Source organism: Pinus tabuliformis, chromosome 7 (assembly GCF_031772625.1).
Source record: "Pinus tabuliformis cultivar Carrire ecotype Pingquan chromosome 7, CPIR1, whole genome shotgun sequence".
Lineage (NCBI taxonomy): Eukaryota > Viridiplantae > Streptophyta > Pinopsida > Pinales > Pinaceae > Pinus > Pinus tabuliformis.
In genome coordinates this window covers 1767061017-1767080282 of record NC_142293.1, presented here as the reverse complement: position 1 = coordinate 1767080282, position 19266 = coordinate 1767061017, and positions in this window count along the sequence as shown.

The following is a 19266-nucleotide window of genomic DNA, read 5'->3' as shown; positions in this document are numbered from 1 at the left end:
GTCGTATTAAAAAATAATAATAATTTTAATAAAATTGTCTTCTGGTGGAATTTCCCAAAATGCTTTCCAGGTTCTTTGGAATACATGTGCCCAAGCTTCCCTACAAAATTTGAGGCCTAGACCACATCCAATACTACCCCAAATCAACATTGAAGGGGCTATGTCAACAAGTAAGTTGTTTGTTTTGTCATTCTTTTGTTGCGCAGATTGAAGGTCAAAGGGAGTTAACCTCAAACCCTAGTTGTATAAAGTTGTATACTAGTCTTGTATCAGGGTGTAAAGGGCCATGATCCCTTGTTTTAGAGCCCTTTGGTTGTTTTATTGAAGGACAAATAAAAACAAGTTTTGGGTCACATATTTATGTGTGTATTTTATTGATTCACTGCTGTTATATTTCTACTTTCCAAAGTTGTTTTTGCTGAACATTCCTAGTGTGTTTGTGTGCTAGTCTAGCCATACACTAGATATAGGATGTATGGAAAATACAACACCATAGAGATGATATGCTTTGGTGGTATCTAAGTACCCCAAGAAGATACACTTTTGACTCCTTGCACCAAGTTTGTGTCTTTGTTCCTTAGAAATCAAGGCACAATAGGTGGAACCAACAATCTTGAGATGCCTTACCGAAGAAATGTGGCCATATCACATTTCATAGGGAGTCTTGTTTTTGAGAGCATGAGATGGACATCTATTTTTAATATTCACTGCACATAGAACTGCCTTAACCCAAAACATTAGCTTTACATTTTTGGAAAACATCATTAACCAGACCATGTTTAAGATAATCCTATTCATTCTTTCAGTTACACCATTTTGTAGAGGATTGTATGGTAGTGTTTTGATGTTCAAACTTATGTTGGCGAAGATGGTTTTCAAATTCATTTGAAGTATATTTTTTTCATTATCAGTATGAAGAAAGCCAATATGTGATTGTGCATTATTTTCAATCCATGCATAAATGTTTTTGAAAGTTTCAAAAGCTTTTGATCCCAACATTTCTTGGTGTAATCATCAATAAAACTCATCATATATTTATTTCAATTTGTAGAAGGAACAAACATTGGGCCACAAAAATCAAAATGACTCAGTGCGAGATTTCTATGTGCTTTTAAAACAGAATTATAAAATTGTTTTTTGCCATGTTTTCCTAGGATATATGTATTGTCTCTTAATAATAAATAATAATAATAATAAAAATAATAAATAATATGATATAATATTAAAATACAAGAAAATAAATAATAAACAATAAATAAAAAATAATAATAGTAAATAAATAATAAATAATACTAAAATAATAAATAACAATACTAAAGCTCTAAATAAATATAAATAGAAATAAAACAAGAAAGCAGTAAAAATCAGTAAAACTATCAAAAAGTAAAAACAAAAGAAATAAAACAAAAAAGCACTGAAATTGCGTGTTGACACATGGAGTGTGTGCATGTGGTTCCCCTTTCAATGTTTGCTCTATTTAATAGATGGCGAGGAAAATGAGAGACATTTCATCATTCCATGATTCCATCATCCATTCTCTTAGGAGGATAGTGTTGTGAGACAAAGGATTCTCTGGCAGTGGTACGTTGATTGAGGGCTCGGGGGTGGCAGTGGTAGCAAGATTTTGTGTAATTGAGCCTATGGTTGGGTGGAGAGTCGTCTCCAATGCTTTGTTACAGTTAGCGGAATTCAACTAGCGTTCAACCCCGAAATCACAAGTGAGAAACATCATCGCCACAGGTAAGTTGTCTCTACTCATATTTCTGAAATTTGAAGTTAATTAGTTGATAAATTGCATGTTGATTATAAATCGCATGATTAATCTAATTAATTACATGTTTTTATTTCGTGGCTGTTACATATGGTATTAGAGCAAGTTGCAACCCTATGAGTGTTGACATACAATTTTATTTAAAATCTATATGCACAATGGATTGTTTTTGTTTCGATTTCTTAAAAATATTGTTGCATGTGGATTTTGAGCTTCAAAGATTCAGATCAAAATTTTATAAAACCCTTGCTCTCAAACCCTTCTATTATCTGCAACAGTCTAGCCGTTAGGATTTTCAAATTATTATTATTATTATTATTTTTTTTGGATTGATAGGATTTTATCATGATTTCCAAAATTTTAATGATTTTCTAGATTTGATTTCCCAGGAGATCCAAATTTGAAAGGTCCTGGAACTAAATTTTCAATTTTTTTTCCCTTTTTTAGAGGATCGCAAGGGTTTTAAGTCCTATTTTTCTGAAAGATGAAAGTAATTCTTCAGGCTTATTCCTGCCTCTAAATCAAATCGAAATTTTCAGAGCTTGAATTGTTTACCAAAAAATCTTATAAATTTTTCCAAGGGTTTGGATTTGGATTTTTTTCCAAGATTTATTGGAGGTTTTAACGAATTTATCTTGCAACTCTCCTACAATTCTTTTATAAGGCCATAAACAATTTTTAGGGCTGATCCCTGTTTCCAAACAAAGAATTTTAAGGGTTTAATTTTTTTTTTTTGGTTTCTAAAGAATCATCAATTTCTAATTTTTTGCAAGTCGCTTTCAATTTGAAACCATCTCTCCTAGCCGCAAGCATTTTTGGAGGTCTTTCTTAATTTCTGAGAAAAGGTTTTTAAAGTTAAAAATTTCTCGTGGCTTATAAAATTTGACTGAAATATTTTGGCAAGCTGCAAAACCTAAAGGGCCGTTTTTATTTCTTTAATGCGAAATTCTCTTAAGCAAGGAAATCGAAATTCCAGAGACTAGGAAATTCGAATTGAGGATTCTTTGGAAGTCGTCTTCAATCTGGGGAATTTTCTTCTCAGCCACTAGCACATTTACATGAAAAAAAAATCTTTATAGAATCTAAGCAAAATTATTTGAGAAATTTTCCATCTTCGATTTTCATGAAATCAAGCATTTTGGGACTTGGGAATTTGAAAAATCAATTTTTCGAAGCTTCCATCTCCTAGCCGCAAAGTCTTATTCTTCATCCCTCGCTTATTCTCTCCTTGGGCCTGAAACGTTAGCATTCTTTTAATGAAATTATCTAAAATATGAGAATTCATTTTGGAGAGTTTGATAATTCAAAGCTTTTATTTTTGCAAAGACTATTATTTATTAGCCGCAAACATTTATAAGGGTTGTTCTTTCTCCTATTGTGTGAATTTCTCTTGACATTGAGCGTTAAACTTTCTGGAGAAAGCTTCACTTAAAAAAATTCGATTTAAGAAAATTCGATTTCATTGTTAGGGAAAAATTTATTTTTTGTAAAATCATTATAAATTTTTTTCTCATAACCATCTTAAAGAGGGATATTAAAATTATATTTGTAAAGCCTCCTTGGTAGGATATTCCGACACATAGGAAATAGTTAAGTTCAACTTGGTCTAGTATAGAGATAGGTATAGAGTTAGGTAAAGTATGTTTCTTTACCGTTGTACATTTTGTAACTTACAATCCGACGGTCACGATATGTAGTGATCCGACGGTTCACTCTCTCCTCGGTATTACCGACACTTGATCCGTGGCTTGACACCCGATTGGTCCATGAGTTCTATTTAAAGCGCATGGAGGGTCATTGTTCGGGTAATCCGTCTATGAGAGAAAGCTTATGTAAATTTTTCATTCTTTGATTAATAAATTGCCTGAAGTGGCCACGTTGGCTCAGGTCGTGGACTGTTTCCCTCTTTGAGGGTTTTAACCACGTCAAAAATACTGGTGTATTGATTTGAGATCTGGTTGTGAGTGGTGTCCTTTTGGTGTTCTTTCTGAGGAACTTACCCTGTAAATTCCTACATGGTATCAGAGCTATTTGAGGGCCGCGTCCGTTGGTGATCCAAATCTGAAGCCGGTAGAACTGCATGCGGCTGTCGTTTCCTAGATCTACTGTTTCTGACTGCTTTCGGGCCGAGAGGACTGCTTTGTTGTGTTCGGAGCATCTGTTCCAGTGAGGAACCCCTTTCGTTTCACGCGAAAAGGTTTCCGGTAGCCCTATCTGTGTCATTTTTAAGATCTGGAGGTATACAATGTTTATCTGTAGTTCACTGTTATTTTCTCTCTGGTTATTTCGGTTTCTGTTTATTTAGCTTTTTTTTATTACCGGATCTATACCTTTTATTTCTGCGTATGCTCTTTGCCCTGCGACTCTGTGCGATCTGGGCAAATCAGAAACAGAAAGGAAGTTTTTTTCTCATGCGTATGCTCTTTTCCCTGCACCTTAGTGTGATCTTGGAAAATCAGAAACATTGAGAAAAATATTTAGTTTCCGGCTAAAGCTAACTTCGAGCCGTAAGGTTCGCTTTTCTATGCATATTCGTGTTGGGTTTTGTGTTTTTGTTTTGTAGGAAAAAAGAGCTTTCTCAAGGCAAGCACGCAACCCAAGGCCCCCTCCCCCCCTCTCTCTCTCTTTCTCTCAAATTTTTTGTATAGCTCAATTGGTTCAAAGCTATTTTAAGAGAGTAGAGGTCTTGGGTTCAAATCTCCATTTTTTGGGGGTGTTTTTTTCATTCCCGCACATTCGCGCACTTTGCCGGCAACTTCAACAATTTTTTTCAAAAGGCCATAACTTCTTCATTCGGAAGCTTTTTTCAGAGCTGTTTTTTTTAAAACAGCCTAATTTTTCGAGATCTATCCATTGGAACACTTACTTTCAGCATCTTCAGCTTCAGTTTTTAAAAAAAAATGGAAAGTCCATGCCAAGTCATTCTTGACAGCACTAACTACTTCCAATGGATATCCTACATGGAAGATTTACTTAGAAGTAAAGGTCTCTACAGAATAGCCACAGGCCAAGAGAAGAAACCAAAAGATGAAGACAAGGCTGCAAAATGGGAAAATAGACAAGATCAAGCACGTGGTTTGATAGGGATGTCTATTTCTCCTGATCTTAGATTCCATATTGCAGAACTTGATACTCCTCATGAAGCATTGGAACAAATAACTAAAGTTTTTGGGATTAAAAATGAAATTAGAGCTCATCAACTTGAAAATGAGTTGCTTACATTGGATCCTAATAATTTTTTTTGCATTGAAGATTTCTTGTCCAAATTCAAGACCCTTAGATATCTCTTGGAAGGTGTTAAAGTTAAGAAAGAAGATAGTAACTTTATTTATTCCATCCTTACTAAGTTGGGACCAGCCTACTCTGTATTTGTTTCCACCTTCCATTCTACAAGGGAAGCTTTCATTTGTCAAGGAAAAGACTACAAGGCCTCTTCCTTTGACTCTTTTTGTGATTCTTTAATAAGAGAACAAGAAAAAATCTTACACCTTGGTCTTCTTAATCTTGGAAACTCTTCCAAGAAAGTGTTAGCCGCCCAACAGCAACCAAATTCAAAGAATCCTAAGAAGTCATATCCTAAAAAGAATGGTCCTAAACCAAACAAGGGTCCTAAGCAAACTCAGCCTCAAAATGAAAGATCATTTCAGCAAAATGACAAGACCAATAAAAACAAATGGAAGAAGACTGATAGACATTGTAACTTTTGTAATCGAGATGGCCACTTAGAATCTAAATGCTTTAAGAAGATGGAAGCCTTGGAAGCCGCAATGAAGAAGCATAACATCCATGTGGATCATTCTTCAACTTCAACTTCAACTTCATCTTCAGGAATGACACTTTCTGCATGTCGTTGTCAATCATCTCAGTCTGGTTATGCATTAAATGTATCTTCTTCTTCTCATTCTCATGAGTGGCTCATTGATTCTGGAACCTCTTATCACATGGCCAAAAACAAAGCCATGTTTTCTTCTTTAAATGATTGTAACACCAAAAATATATATGTTGGTGATGATAGATCTCTTAATGTTGTAGGGAATGGAACTGTTCATCTAGACAATGGTCAGTTTAATGATGTACTATGTGTTCCAACTTTATCCTGCAACCTTCTATCTGTATATCAGATAACTCATTCAGGTGAAGGTAAAATTGTTGAATTTTCACCTCATGATGTTGTAATCAAGGATCTAAGAGATCCTAAACAGATTCTAGCTACTGGTATTGCTGATGATTCCACAAGGTTGTATAAGTTTCACAACTTTGGGTCATCAAATCTTCCCTCAGTTTTTGTTGCTCATAATGATGAAGTGAGCAAACTTTGGCATGAGCGATTTGGTCACTTAAACTATCGCTCCCTTCAGCATCTATGTAAAGAAAATATGGTGACAGGTCTTCCTATGGTATCTTGCAGAGATGGTGTTTGTTCCGGATGTGTACTCAGAAAACATCATCGGGACAGTTTTGAAAAACGTGCCTCTTGGCATGCCTCAGCCCCTTTACAGCTTGTGCACAGTGATTTATGTGGTCCACTTCCTGTTGCTTCATTCTCTGGCTGCAAGTATTTCTTAACTTTTATTGATGATTTCTCCAGACGCACTTGGGTATAATTCTTAAAATTCAAGAGCGAAGTATTTAACACATTTTTGGCCTTCAAAGCCTTTGTTGAAAAACAATCTGGACATCAAATTCTTAAGCTAAGAACTGATAATGGTGGAGAATATGTTAAAAACACATTCATCAACTTTTGCACCGAAAATGGAATTCAAATGCAACATACTGTTCCATACACTCCACAACAAAATGGTGTAGCTGAAAGGAAAAATCGCACCTTAAAGGAAATGGCTAATTGTATGCTGCAATCTAAAGGACTCAGTCTTAGTTTTTGGGCCGAAGCAATTAATTGTGCAAATTATATAATAAATCGCACTCCTACTAAGGTTCTAAAGAATATCACTCCAGAAGAAGCTTGGAGTTCCATTAAACCAGATGTAAGTCACTTTCGTGTTTTTGGAAGTGAAGCATGGGCCCATATTCCAGATGAAAAGCATAAAGCTTTAGAACCTAAGAGTGAGAAATGTACTTTTGTTGGATATTCTGAAGATGTAAAAGGTTATAGACTTATTCCATTTAATTCCAAAAATGTTATCGTTAGAAGAGATGTAAAATTTGATGAAAATAAATCGGCCTGCGAGCCTAGTCTGGCAGATGTGCCACCTCTTCCTATCTCTTCTACTTTTGAAAACATTTCTTCTTCAGATGATGAAAGTGAGGATGACAATCCTCCCCCACCTTCTCAGGATCCTCAACTTCCACGATGGGTCCATGCTACTCGGGATGCAGCAGGTGATCTTGCCGGTGATCCTACAGATCAACGACGTACACGTTCTCAGTTTGAAAGAGCCTCTTCTTTACTGGCTCAAGCTCCAGTAAATCATGATCCTGACACTTTTGCAGAAGCTTCAGGCCATCCACATTGGGAAGCAGCTATGAATGAAGAATATCATTCATTGTTGGCGAATGATACATGGGATCTTGTTCCTCTACCAAAGGGACGCAAACTTGTTAGATGTAAATGGGTTTACAGAACCAAGTATGGACCAGATGGGAAAGTTGATAAACATAAAGCTCGTCTTGTTGCTAAGGGATTTTCACAGGTTGAAGGCATTGACTACACTGAAACCTTCTCCCTTGTTGCCAAAATGAACTCTATTCGCCTTGTTCTTTCCCTTGCTGCCTCTTTAAAATGGGAAGTCCATCAGATGGATGTTAAATCTGCCTTCTTGCATGGGGACTTGCATGAAGAAATCTATATGGAACAACCCATTGGCTTCATCCAAACAGACTCCAGCCTTGTATGTCGACTTAAGAAATCTCTTTATGGTCTCAAGCAAGCTCCTCGGGCTTGGTATGCCAAAATGGATAGCTTTCTTTTAGAATCTGGCTTTTCTAGGTGTTATTCTGACAATACTGTCTACACCAAGAAAGTGGGCAACTCTCTTATCATCCTTGTTCTTTATGTTGATGATCTTATTCTTACTGGTAGTGATCCCAACCTTATAAACCATGTGAAGTCCAGCCTTAAAAAGAAATTTGAAATGACAGACTTAGGACACTTACACTATTTTCTCGGTCTTCAAGTCTTGCAATCCAAAGAGGGTATTTCCCTTTCCCAGTCCAAGTATGCTTGTGATATTCTTCGTCATTTTCACATGGAAGACTGTAAGCCAGCCCCTTCTCCCTTTCAGTCTGGAGTCAAACTTTCAATCTCTTGTACTTCTCCTGAAGTTGATGCTACCTTATACTGTCAACTTGTAGGAAAACTCTTGTATTTAACCCATACTCGTCCTGACTTTTCCTTTGCTGTTGGCCTTGTTGCTCGTTTTATGAAAAACCCCCGTGAAAGTCATTGGAAAGCAGCTAAAAGAATACTTCGTTATGTTCGAGGTACAGTATAATTTGGGATTCATTACAGTGCCAAAGCAGCTCCTCTATTAGTCGGTTTCACTGATTCTGATTGGGCTGGTGACCCTGATGATCGGAAGTCTACTGCCGGTTATGTCTTCACTCTTGGTTCAGGACCTATTACATGGGCTTGTAAGAAACAGGCTGCCATTTCTCTTTCGTCAGCAGAAGTAGAGTAGCGTGGTGCCGTGGAAGCTAGTAAGGAAGCCTTGTGGCTTCGTCAGATCCTATCAGAATTTGGCTTTGAGCAGCAGCATCCAACCACACTTTGGTGTGATAATCAAAGTGCCATTCAGCTATGCAAAGATCCAGTCCAGCATCAGCGCAGTAAACACATTGAACTACACATGCACTTCATCAGAAAGCTCATTCATGACCATGTTCTTGAAGTGCAATACTGTTCAACATATGATTAGGTTGCAGACATCTTCACAAAGGCTCTCACAGAGGCGAAGTTCACTAAACTTCGATATATGCTTGGAGTTCAGGAAGTTGTCACTAAGGGAGGATAGGCTCTAGTGCCTCCTTCCTTCTCCTATTGTGTCATATTTGTAAATCCTTCAATCCTATCCCAAGTTGTTCTTAAGGGGGGATGTTAGGATATTTCGACACATAGGAAATAGTTAAGTTCAACTTGGTCTAGTATAGAGTTAGGTAAAGTGTGTTTCTTTACCGTTGTACATTTTGTAACTTACAATCCGACGGTCACGATATGTAGTGATCCGACGGTTCACTCTCTCCTCGGTATTACCGACACTTGATCCGTGGCTTGACACCCGATTGGTCCATGAGTTCTATTTAAAGCGCATGGAGGGTCATTGTTCGGGTAATCCGTCTATGAGAGAAAGCTTATGTAAATTTTTCATTCTTTGATTAATAAATTGCCTGAAGTGGCCACGTTGGCTCAGGTCGTGGACTGTTTCCCTCTTTGATGGTTTTAACCACGTCAAAAATACTGGTGTATTGATTTGAGATCTGGTTGTGAGCGGTGTCCTTTTGGTGTTCTTTCTGAGGAACTTACCCTGTAAATTCCTACACTCCTTAAGATTACTTAAAACCCTCACTTTCATCTAAAGGGTCCCTTTGTAATTTTTAATAATATTTCTAATATGTAAATGTATAAGATAAGATATGTAAATGTATAAGATAAGATATAGTCTATAAAGTATATTAATTTTATTTTAGATTTTATCTTATTTATTAAAATAAGAGATTTTAAGAAGTGGAAAAAAAGGGAAAAAAAAAAGAAAACAAAGAAGAGAATAAATTAGTATTAATTATGATTTTGTGTTAGATATAAATTAAAATTCTTATTGACATGATTTTGATTTAATTGTTTTTATGTCAATTTATAATAGAAAATTATAATATAATGAGACTAGTATTTATTTTGTGGATACGGAGGAAACTTTTACTTAAAGCTTAGTTGTTAATTTAATATAGAGAGAAGTGCATGAATATATGTATTAGTGATTGCATGGATATGATATGCATAACGTGGCATAGGAATTATGATGCTATAATATGAGGTTTATTGACATGTGGTTCATTTATTATGTGAAGTCATGATATGTCTTTGATGCAAATATGTTGATGTTATAACTTTTGATGGTATTTCATGAGGTAAAGCATGTGATAGTTGCATACAAATTTATGACATGCATGAGCATGCAGTTCGTTATTATTCATAATATTGTGATTAACAATGATGAATGTTCTCATGATGACATGCAAGACTTGGCATGTGGACTATTTTCTATGATACTATGATGGTATAACTAATGCATTGGTTGCATGTTGAGGTGTGATGATTGACAGGACTCCACAAATGAGTCGAGAGGGCCGGTTAATTTGATGATCTTGTGCGAGCCCATACGCACGAGGGAGAATAAGTAACACCATATGAGCTGGGACAAACTCAATCAACACTACATATGCCAGTGGTTCCTTTGTCTTGTATAGTTCTTGATGGATAGCTCTTGAGGGCTATGGGACCATCTTGAGGAGGCCAAGTGCCTGATATTGAAGGCTAGGTGCCTAGTATTGTATTGGGATGCCGAAGTCTGGTAGGGGTGTAAGGACTTCGATGCCTGGGGTTGTGCGCCTTAGTGAGTTGTGGAAGGAGTGGGCCAACCTTGCAAGATGCCTGAAGACATTGAGCACTATACTGAATGCCTGCCTTGGGGCAGATGAGGTCCGAGTCAGGCGCGAGCCTTGGGGCCAACCTTGGACTAGGATGCAGACCGAGGAGGCTTATGCCTGGTTCCGAAAGTGGGAAAAAGTATAGAGATTCCTTGGGATTTCCTAGGTGGTGTGAAACTTTCGATGCCTGTTGGTTATATTAGTTCAGTAGAGGGTGTCGGCGAACATGAAGTAATAAATAACAAAATAAAATATTAAATAATTCAACTGAACTTCGGGACGAAGTTCCTTAAAGTGGGGGAGTATGTATGTCCCTTAATAATAAAAACAATAAATAATATAATATAATATTAAAATACAAGAAAATAAATAATAAACAATAAATAAAAAATAGTAATAGTAAATAAATAATAAATAATAATAAAATAATAAATAACAATACTAAAGCTCTAAATAAATATAAATAGAAATAAAACAAGAAAGCAGTAAAAATCAGTAAAGCTATAAAAAAGTAAAAACAAAAGAAATAAAACAAGAAAGCAGTGAAGTTGCATGTTGACACATGGAGTGTGTGCATGTCGTTCTCCTTCCAATGTTTTCTCTATTTAATAGATGGTGAGGAAGATGAGAGGCATTCCATCATTCCATGATTCCATCATCCATTCTCTTGGGAGGATAGTGTTGTGAGACAAAGAATTCCCTGACAGTAGTACGTTGATTGAGGGCTCGGGGGTGGCCAGTGGTAGCAAGATTTTGTGCAATTGAGCCTATGGTTGGGTGGAGAGTCGTCCCCAAGACTTTGTTGCAGTTGTCAGAATTCAACTAGCGTTCAACCCCGAAATCACAAGTGAGAAACATCATTGCCACAGGTAAGTTGTCTCTACTCATATTTATGAAATTTGAAGTTAATTAGTTGTCATAAATTGCATGTTGATTATAAATCACATGATTAATATAATTAATTACATATTTTTATTTCGGGGCTGTTACAATACAAGTATCACATTACTTCAATTTCCTTGGAATGACTAACAACACTAGAAAAAATAAAGGCTTCTAAACATAAAGACAACAAGATAGAAGTGATGGTGAAGAATTGTGTTTTGCTACTTGGTTCAAATTACAATTCAGATCCCAAAAGTATATGATACGAAATGAGCCTATGCATGAACTTTTGGTGTCACCAGTGACTTGGTGGAGTTTTATTGTAGCCTCATGAAATCTGAGCTTCTTGGCCCACTTATTGAAAGTCTCACTTTCAAAACTAGTGGGTACATTCTCTTACTGCGTGAAGTTGGTACATGTTAGCTTTTGTAGCATCGAAGGTGTTCTAGTCTCGAAACTTTGTGAAGAGGCTAAAACACATGAGTTCTCCAAAACCCAAAAAACCTTTATGGAAATTCCACCTAGAAATAGCTCAATTAAATTAATTAACCAACATTTATTTTTTCAAAATGGTTAATTAATAGTAATTAACTGAGAAATGTGTGAATTATTTAGAGACACACATATCAACTAAGAGATGATCTAATCCATTGATTAAGATTTAATCTTGGCTGTTGGTGTCCCAACTGGGGATTATAAGAAGAGGTCAATGGGTAGATGGAGAACACACTCAATGTGCAAATTCCTTCGCAGATCAAGCTACCCAGTTGTAGGGATTGAACAAAAGAGAGAAGTTTGAGCCAAAAGGACATGTGAGTGAGACTCATTACAGATACACAATGATTAGCGTATCAAGTAGCAAGTGTCAGAGGAGCAAAGACAATGATTCGAAGGAGGACTTCCAGTTCTAGAAAGGCAGAAACAAGTTACTGAAGTATTCCATGACGCAACTAGCCCAAAACATATGTAAGGGTCACGCAAAATTTTCTGACGGGTTCTAGATAGGGTTGCATGGGTTTTCCCAGTACAACTGCGAGTATCACGCGGGTTTTCCCAGTACAACCACGAGTATCACGCAGGTTTTCCCAGCACAACCGCACGGATCGTCATAAGCAAAAACGACTTGCGTAGGGGTTGGACGACCAATTTTCAGAGGGAGACCGAGGTCGGGGTTTGCTTGTGTAGTGAGATAGTTTTCTCTCTGAATAATTTTGCTAAATTCTTGTTGATTGGATGACCAACTAGGCTTTCAAAGATTGTAATCAAATTTTCATTGCTGCATAATAAAATAAACCCTTAGTTGCTGCAACCGGTTTTCCCACATTGGTTTTTTTTCGGGGACTTGTCCAAAATATCAATGTCAAAATTTTGTGTGGGCTAGTATTTCTCAGTTCCTATTTTTGCTTCCACAATATTTAATTTGGTGAAGAAATTGCAGTGTGAATCTTTCGTTATTTTGCCATAAAAAAAATAAACTGCATAATTAAATTTACAATTAGAAGAAATATTTCTTGTTACTACATTTCAAGGAATTTTCACATGGTTTCATAGTCTATTTGACAGACAAGGTGCTTAGAGGTAGAAAGGAAATTTCGCAACTCAAAAGGAGCTGCAGGACGAATTTTTCGGAGGGCCACGTGGGTTAGCTTAGAACAACGGCGAGAGTCTCACAAGATTTTCTTGTACAAACGTGTGGATCACACAAGTTCAGACTGAACAACCATGTGAGTATGGAAAAAGTCGTGAGTGCAGTGTAGGCAGAGCAACAACAACTCATATTTTCACAGAGCAGATTCTTGTGTGGGCATAGAGAGTTTGCAACAGTTTGCTAGAGAAAATTTAGTGTCGGGTGGAAGAGAAATTGCACACACAAAAGGAGTTTCTCTCAGAGGGTTTCTAGCTTCAGAAATCCAAATTTTCCAATTGTAGTTTGCAGTAGTAGCAGGCAAAAATGTGCATTCCAGGAGGGAGTGCGAGTAGCATGTTAATTTTTGATAGGGCGATGTTATTCTTTGCTTTGATAATTGCATTTCACCATTAATACATTAAGTTCACCCCATATCATCATTACATTATTCAAATCTACACCATTATTCATCAACATATGCAATTATATAGAAAGAACAATGTCATCATCATCAATGCAACGAAATATAAAAGGAATAGTGGAAGAAAAGCATGCACACACATAGAGACACCAGGATTGGTCTAAGACCAGGGCAAAACCCAGTATGGGGAAAACCCTTGGAAATGTTCTTCTTCTTCTTAGATCATCATCAAATGATGCAGCAAAAGAGAGTATAATGATCCATAACTTTATCTATGCAACAAAACTATAATGATATCCATTAAACATATCTAATCATGCTAGAAATAAAAAACCTTCTTATTGATGGATGTAATGTGATGTCACAAACTGATGTCAATAGCTGTATACTGTTGTTACTGTGCTGAACATTGTTGATCACTGTTGTCGTTGAACGAAGACTTCAGAATGCTAAAATCTCATCTTTGAGTCTCGGACATAGGGAGGAGGAGTTGTGCGAGTGTCTATAGCATCCCTGGACGCTCTCTGATAGTTGTGTGCCGGTGATTTTGGCAACCCAGATGCTCCCATACCATTATGTGTATGCGTCCAGGGACCAACTCATCAAATCTACTAAAAAACCCTTGGTTGCTCCCTTGAAGTTACTGTGCGTGCGTCCAGGACAGCTTGGACGCTGTTAGGACCACTTTGTGCGAGCGTTCGAGAATCGACACCTCTAGATTTGCCTCTGAAGCCCTGGATGCTCCCATAATCCTCTGTGCCAGCATCCAAGGCTCTCTGGATGCTGTCATGACCACTGTGTGCCAGCTTCTAGGGACTAAAATGTCTTGTTCTGTGCCAATGTCCTGAAACCAGAAAACCCTAACTCAGGGCAAACTTCACGCCTGTGATTTCGGATCCTTGCGCAAACTCCTTCCGTCGAATGTGTGTGAACCAAGACAAAAGAGAAGATAAGATAACTTGATCGAATGTTTCCAAATCATCTTGATGTCTCTTCTATTTATAGGCTTTCCTGAGGGTCCACTTGGGGTTAAGGTCAACCCAAGAAGTTACCCTTGTGGTTAGCACTGACCCATTCCATAATACATGTATGAATAAAATAATTCATAACTCAACTTCCGCTTAATCAAATTGGGTGATATTTAGGTCGATTTTGGTCCTCTCGAAAAGAGGAATCTAATGCAATTATTATCTTAGTTATTTGAACTGTCCAAGGAGGAATGTGACTGTAGTTGAAAAAATTAACACTACCTGTTAACTAGGGAGAATTCCACCTCCCAATATCTGTCCATCGATCAATATGCCATTTTGGAATCTTCAAGTGTCATCATTGATCATCTCTGTCATGCAATAATCATGCCATGTCCATCTTAAGTGTCTCATCATCACAAATCGTCATTGTACATCTCGATCTATCCTTTGCTTATTCCTGCTTATCTCTTGATTGTTCCTGATCGTATGCTGAGCATTCTCAGATCTAGAAGAAGAAGAAGTTGTTACCAGAGGGGAGATCAAGCTACCACCCTCTATCACTTAGGTTGATATATGGAATCTTTGTCGGCAGGCTACTACCTGGATCATCATCAATCATCATTAGGGAGCACATCTCAACCTGGAATCACACTGGGGAGCAATAACTTCCACCCGTATCGAGCAATAGGATAACTCATCACACAGGGGAGTACACCCTCGACCCTAGAATTTCATTAGGGAGCTTACCCTCAACCCGCCCTATTGCCTACTAATCTTCCCATTGATGACCTAGAATAGTCGTGGTAGAACACTTGCATTATAATCGACTTGGGTTGTACACCCCAAGTACACTCTCAACTCGTTGGCCAAACGAGGAGTGGTATTCTCGACAAGATGACCTTCTTGTGGGTATGATGCCAACTGGGGTATACTCTGCAAAGACCAGACAATGAAGAAAATTCTTCGACCCTATGAAGATAGAGGAGCAACATTCTCCAACCCTATTGGTAACAGACAAGGGAGCAACATTCTCCAACCCTATGAATAACAGATAAGGGTCATACCCTATTGTCCAGAGTTTTCTCAACCCCATGAACCCTTCTCCCTCAATTCCTCACCCTGGGAGCTCAAACAGGGGGGAAGTGTTGGCTCAGTATCCTCGATCAACGCCGCTCTCATCATACTCATATATGGTATTTGCTAGTCTCAATAGCCACTGTTTCCTGTTCATACAGAACATAAAATCAAATATCATGTCAAATCATAAATAAACATACAAATCACAAAAGGATACCATAATCATCCTCCCTCTTAAAGAGGTACCAACCACAAGCTTGAGCTTGTTTCAAATAGCTGCACTTTCTCAATATATGAGAGTATCTCGGTTCCAACTGTTGTTGTTATGTATTTTTGAGGTTGAGAGAGTAAACACATAAGATAACATCAAAACCGCTTTGGAAGCTGTGATCTAGCCCTGCCAGCGTCAGAGATGGATCTCTCTATAAAATTTAGCTTTGTTTTATGTGAATTTTAGGCTAGTTATGACTGTACTGATTGTTTTGATTGAATGGTTTGGTTGATTTAATTGTTATAATTCCATTGGGCTATGGAGTCTAAAGATTTAACTGGATTTGCATCAAATTTTAGAGGAGTTTCACAGGGCAAGCTAGGTTGCACTAATTGGATCTTTCAGAAATTTAAATGGATTATGAGACAACAAAAATGTAAGATTTAGTAGAAATTAAGGAGCAATTAAGAATTCCTTAATTTGACTTCAGCAGAAAACATGAAAATTACTAACAACCAGAATAGGGTGCTCTATGTAACATGTCCTATTCATCACAATTTTTGTTAAGTAATTGAGATTTTTATAAATAATAGAGAAAGGAAAACAATGTTTAAACATATAAACTGAAGAAACACATCACCATTTTGTACACCACATGAATCCTGTGAAAATGTCCCTGTATTATTGATGCTTCCAACAATTTCAAAAATTACAATTTGCAGAGGAAACTATATTCAGAAAACCCTAAATACTTCAAACAGCGAATTATTTATACAAATAATTACAAAATCGTTGTCTCAATTGACAGTGTATTATTAGCCTTATTTTAAACAATAAAATTTATCGTTGGTAGAAAAATAGGCAACGTAGACAACTGCATGGAAAGGTGGCTCTGTTTTGGTGGATTCGGTTGCTGAATCAACTTGAAACTGTGTTGCGTTGATGTGCCGGCTATTGTTTTTACTGTATCCAAATTACCCTTTAATCCAGTAAATCACATAATTCTTCCCACCTTTTTTCATCTGGTATGGTTAATTTAATTACCCTCTGGTAAATCTCATCAACCTCAGTATATTTGGCAAAAGTTGGTTTTACTGTAAAAACATGTTTTACTTCATTCTGGATATAGAAGTCATTTGCCATGGTTTCTAAAAATGCTCTTGCTGTCATATTGCCTTTTATACCACTAAACTTGACACTACTTCTGGCCACTTCCTTCATTTTTAGAACATAAACTTCTTGAGTTATCAATTTATCATTAATGACATATATGCTGGGCAATGCTTTCTAGATTAATGCTTCACTCCTAGCTCTAGTGTCTCACACCTTTCTTCCAATTGATCAATGGGGTTCCTTTTAGTCAAAACTTTCTTGACTTCCAAAATAGTGGCAATCCTGTCACTAATTCCTAATTCTTCAAGTTCATATTTAGTCTTCGAATTCAGGAATCTGATGATATTGGAGGCTTCTGTGGGCATATCTCCTAGCTTTTCCCTTACCTGAACAATGGTTTTTGTGGCCTTTTCTATCAATTCTTCTGTTCAAAAATGATTTGGATACATGGCCAAATCTCATTCATAGAGTCCAGAATACCCATCCAAATGGTTTCCTTGGCTTGGGCCAAGGTCTGACCAATTGATGTATCCTTCTCCACCTTCTGTAATTTCTCCAACAACCTCTGTGATTTCTACACTTCAGCTAGACGAGAAGCTTCAACTCTGGCTTTTTGTTCTTCTAGAGCTTTGAGCTGCCCATGCAATGTCTTGATCTCTTATGACTAGATTGACATGTTCTCTAGTGTTTTTGTCACTTGTTCAACACTAGTAGTTTGAGTGGAAGGAGTGGCTACAATTGGTGTTCCAGTTGCTAAGAGTTGAGTGATGGGTATGGCATCCAGGGGGCCTATGGCCATCTTCTGACTTTGTTCTTTCTCTTTTATCATCTTCTCCATTTCTTCCTCCATCTGCCTGATTTGTATATTCTTCTCTATAATCAACGTCATCATGTCGACCTTTTGTGCCTCATTTTCTTCAATGTCTTTGGTTAAGGGATCCTCTATGGCTAGCAATTTTAGCTGCTTTCTCAATGCTGCAATATCCAATTTTTTCTTCTTGATGATCTCCTTTGCAACATTCACATCTTTAGGATCATATCCTATCTTGACTACCAAATCTTCCAAGGATTTGATCCTATTATCCTTTGCTAAGGAGGATACCTTTTCCATTTTCAGCTGGGACTGAATGTTGGCATATGAAACCTGCAACTTAGACAATGACATGGCAATATTAGTTAATGTAGAAGAAATCATCTCACCAGTCTGCTTATGCATCTCCATTTGATCAATGGGATGGATATCTTTGGTGCTGAACTCAAATGTAGTACTCTTGTAGTCTGCTGATGTTTTTGGATGTGGAATTTGGGCCTCAAGGAAGGCCATCTGCATCTTTCCCTTCTCTGTATCAAAAAATGATAGTAATATGTTTTGTGAGCTTGAAGTCTACTTCTAGAACTGATTGTAGGTACTATTCTTAAGAATCTCATTCTTAAGTTTAATCTCTCGGTATCTATCAAAAACAATCTTTTCCTTCTCCCCTTGGACATTCTGTGAATCTAGCTTTGTTTCCTTCTGACCTTGTGATGCTGAAGTTCCAATAGGAGATGTAACAAATTTGCTGCTTGTAGGTGGTGAGTCTGTAATTATAATGGCAGCATGATCTTCTGTCTCCTTTTCAACATTTGTCTTAGGAGTCACTTTTTCCCTTTTCCTGTAACTGATCCTGAACTCTTTAGCCTCACTACCTGTTTTTGATGATGATCCCTCCTCTCTGTGTCTCTTACTTGTTTTCTCCTAAGGAGTGGGAGTCTATAAACTTGAAGTAGAAAACAATTGTTCTTCAGCTTCCTGCAAAGTATTCTCTGCCCATTCCAACTGATTTTCATACTTTTCTATCTCAGGCCTTGAAGTATGGATATAGGGAGTAGTTTTGTTTTCTACTCTGAGCTTTGAAATAATACCCCAAGGGTCATAAGACCATGTAAAACTTAGGCTGAATTTCATCTCTTTAAGCATTTTGTCTGCCTCTTCTCCTGCTGTCCTGGTATTGCATATGAATGGGCCCACCTGTGTCTTTATGCGAAACTGTGATTTCTTCTTTGCCACCACAAAGTGAATGTCATTTGAATTTAACATCTGTCTGATGTATTCCAGGGCAAAAATCCTCATGGGGAGGTATTTTGGGAGTTTGTATGGTGCCAATTCACATCCATAAACTCTGATTTATGTATAGTTTTGGTATAAATACCAATCTCCAGTCTTGGCCTGATCTATCAAATGTAACACCCTTTTGATGTCTTCACTGATTCTGGGTTGTACTGAGTTGTTTAGGATGTTCATTGCTGGGTGAACAAACTCTTCAATAAATTGTTTGTATGAGAATTCTTGTTGCTCCTTCATGACCAATGAAGTCCAAAAAATCACAGGTTGCTGGTTTCCTTCATCATCTAACTTCTGCATAGCAAAACTGAACCTGTCTGCTTGATAGTACATAAACATATAGATTAAAATGGAAGTGTAATTAAACACCTGCTATGTTGGAAATTTTAGAAACTGTTCATGAATGCTATCAGCCAAGAATTGACTAAAATTGAATAAAATGGATGGTTTAATGTCTGTGGAAAATATGGAAAGGAAACCTAGAATGG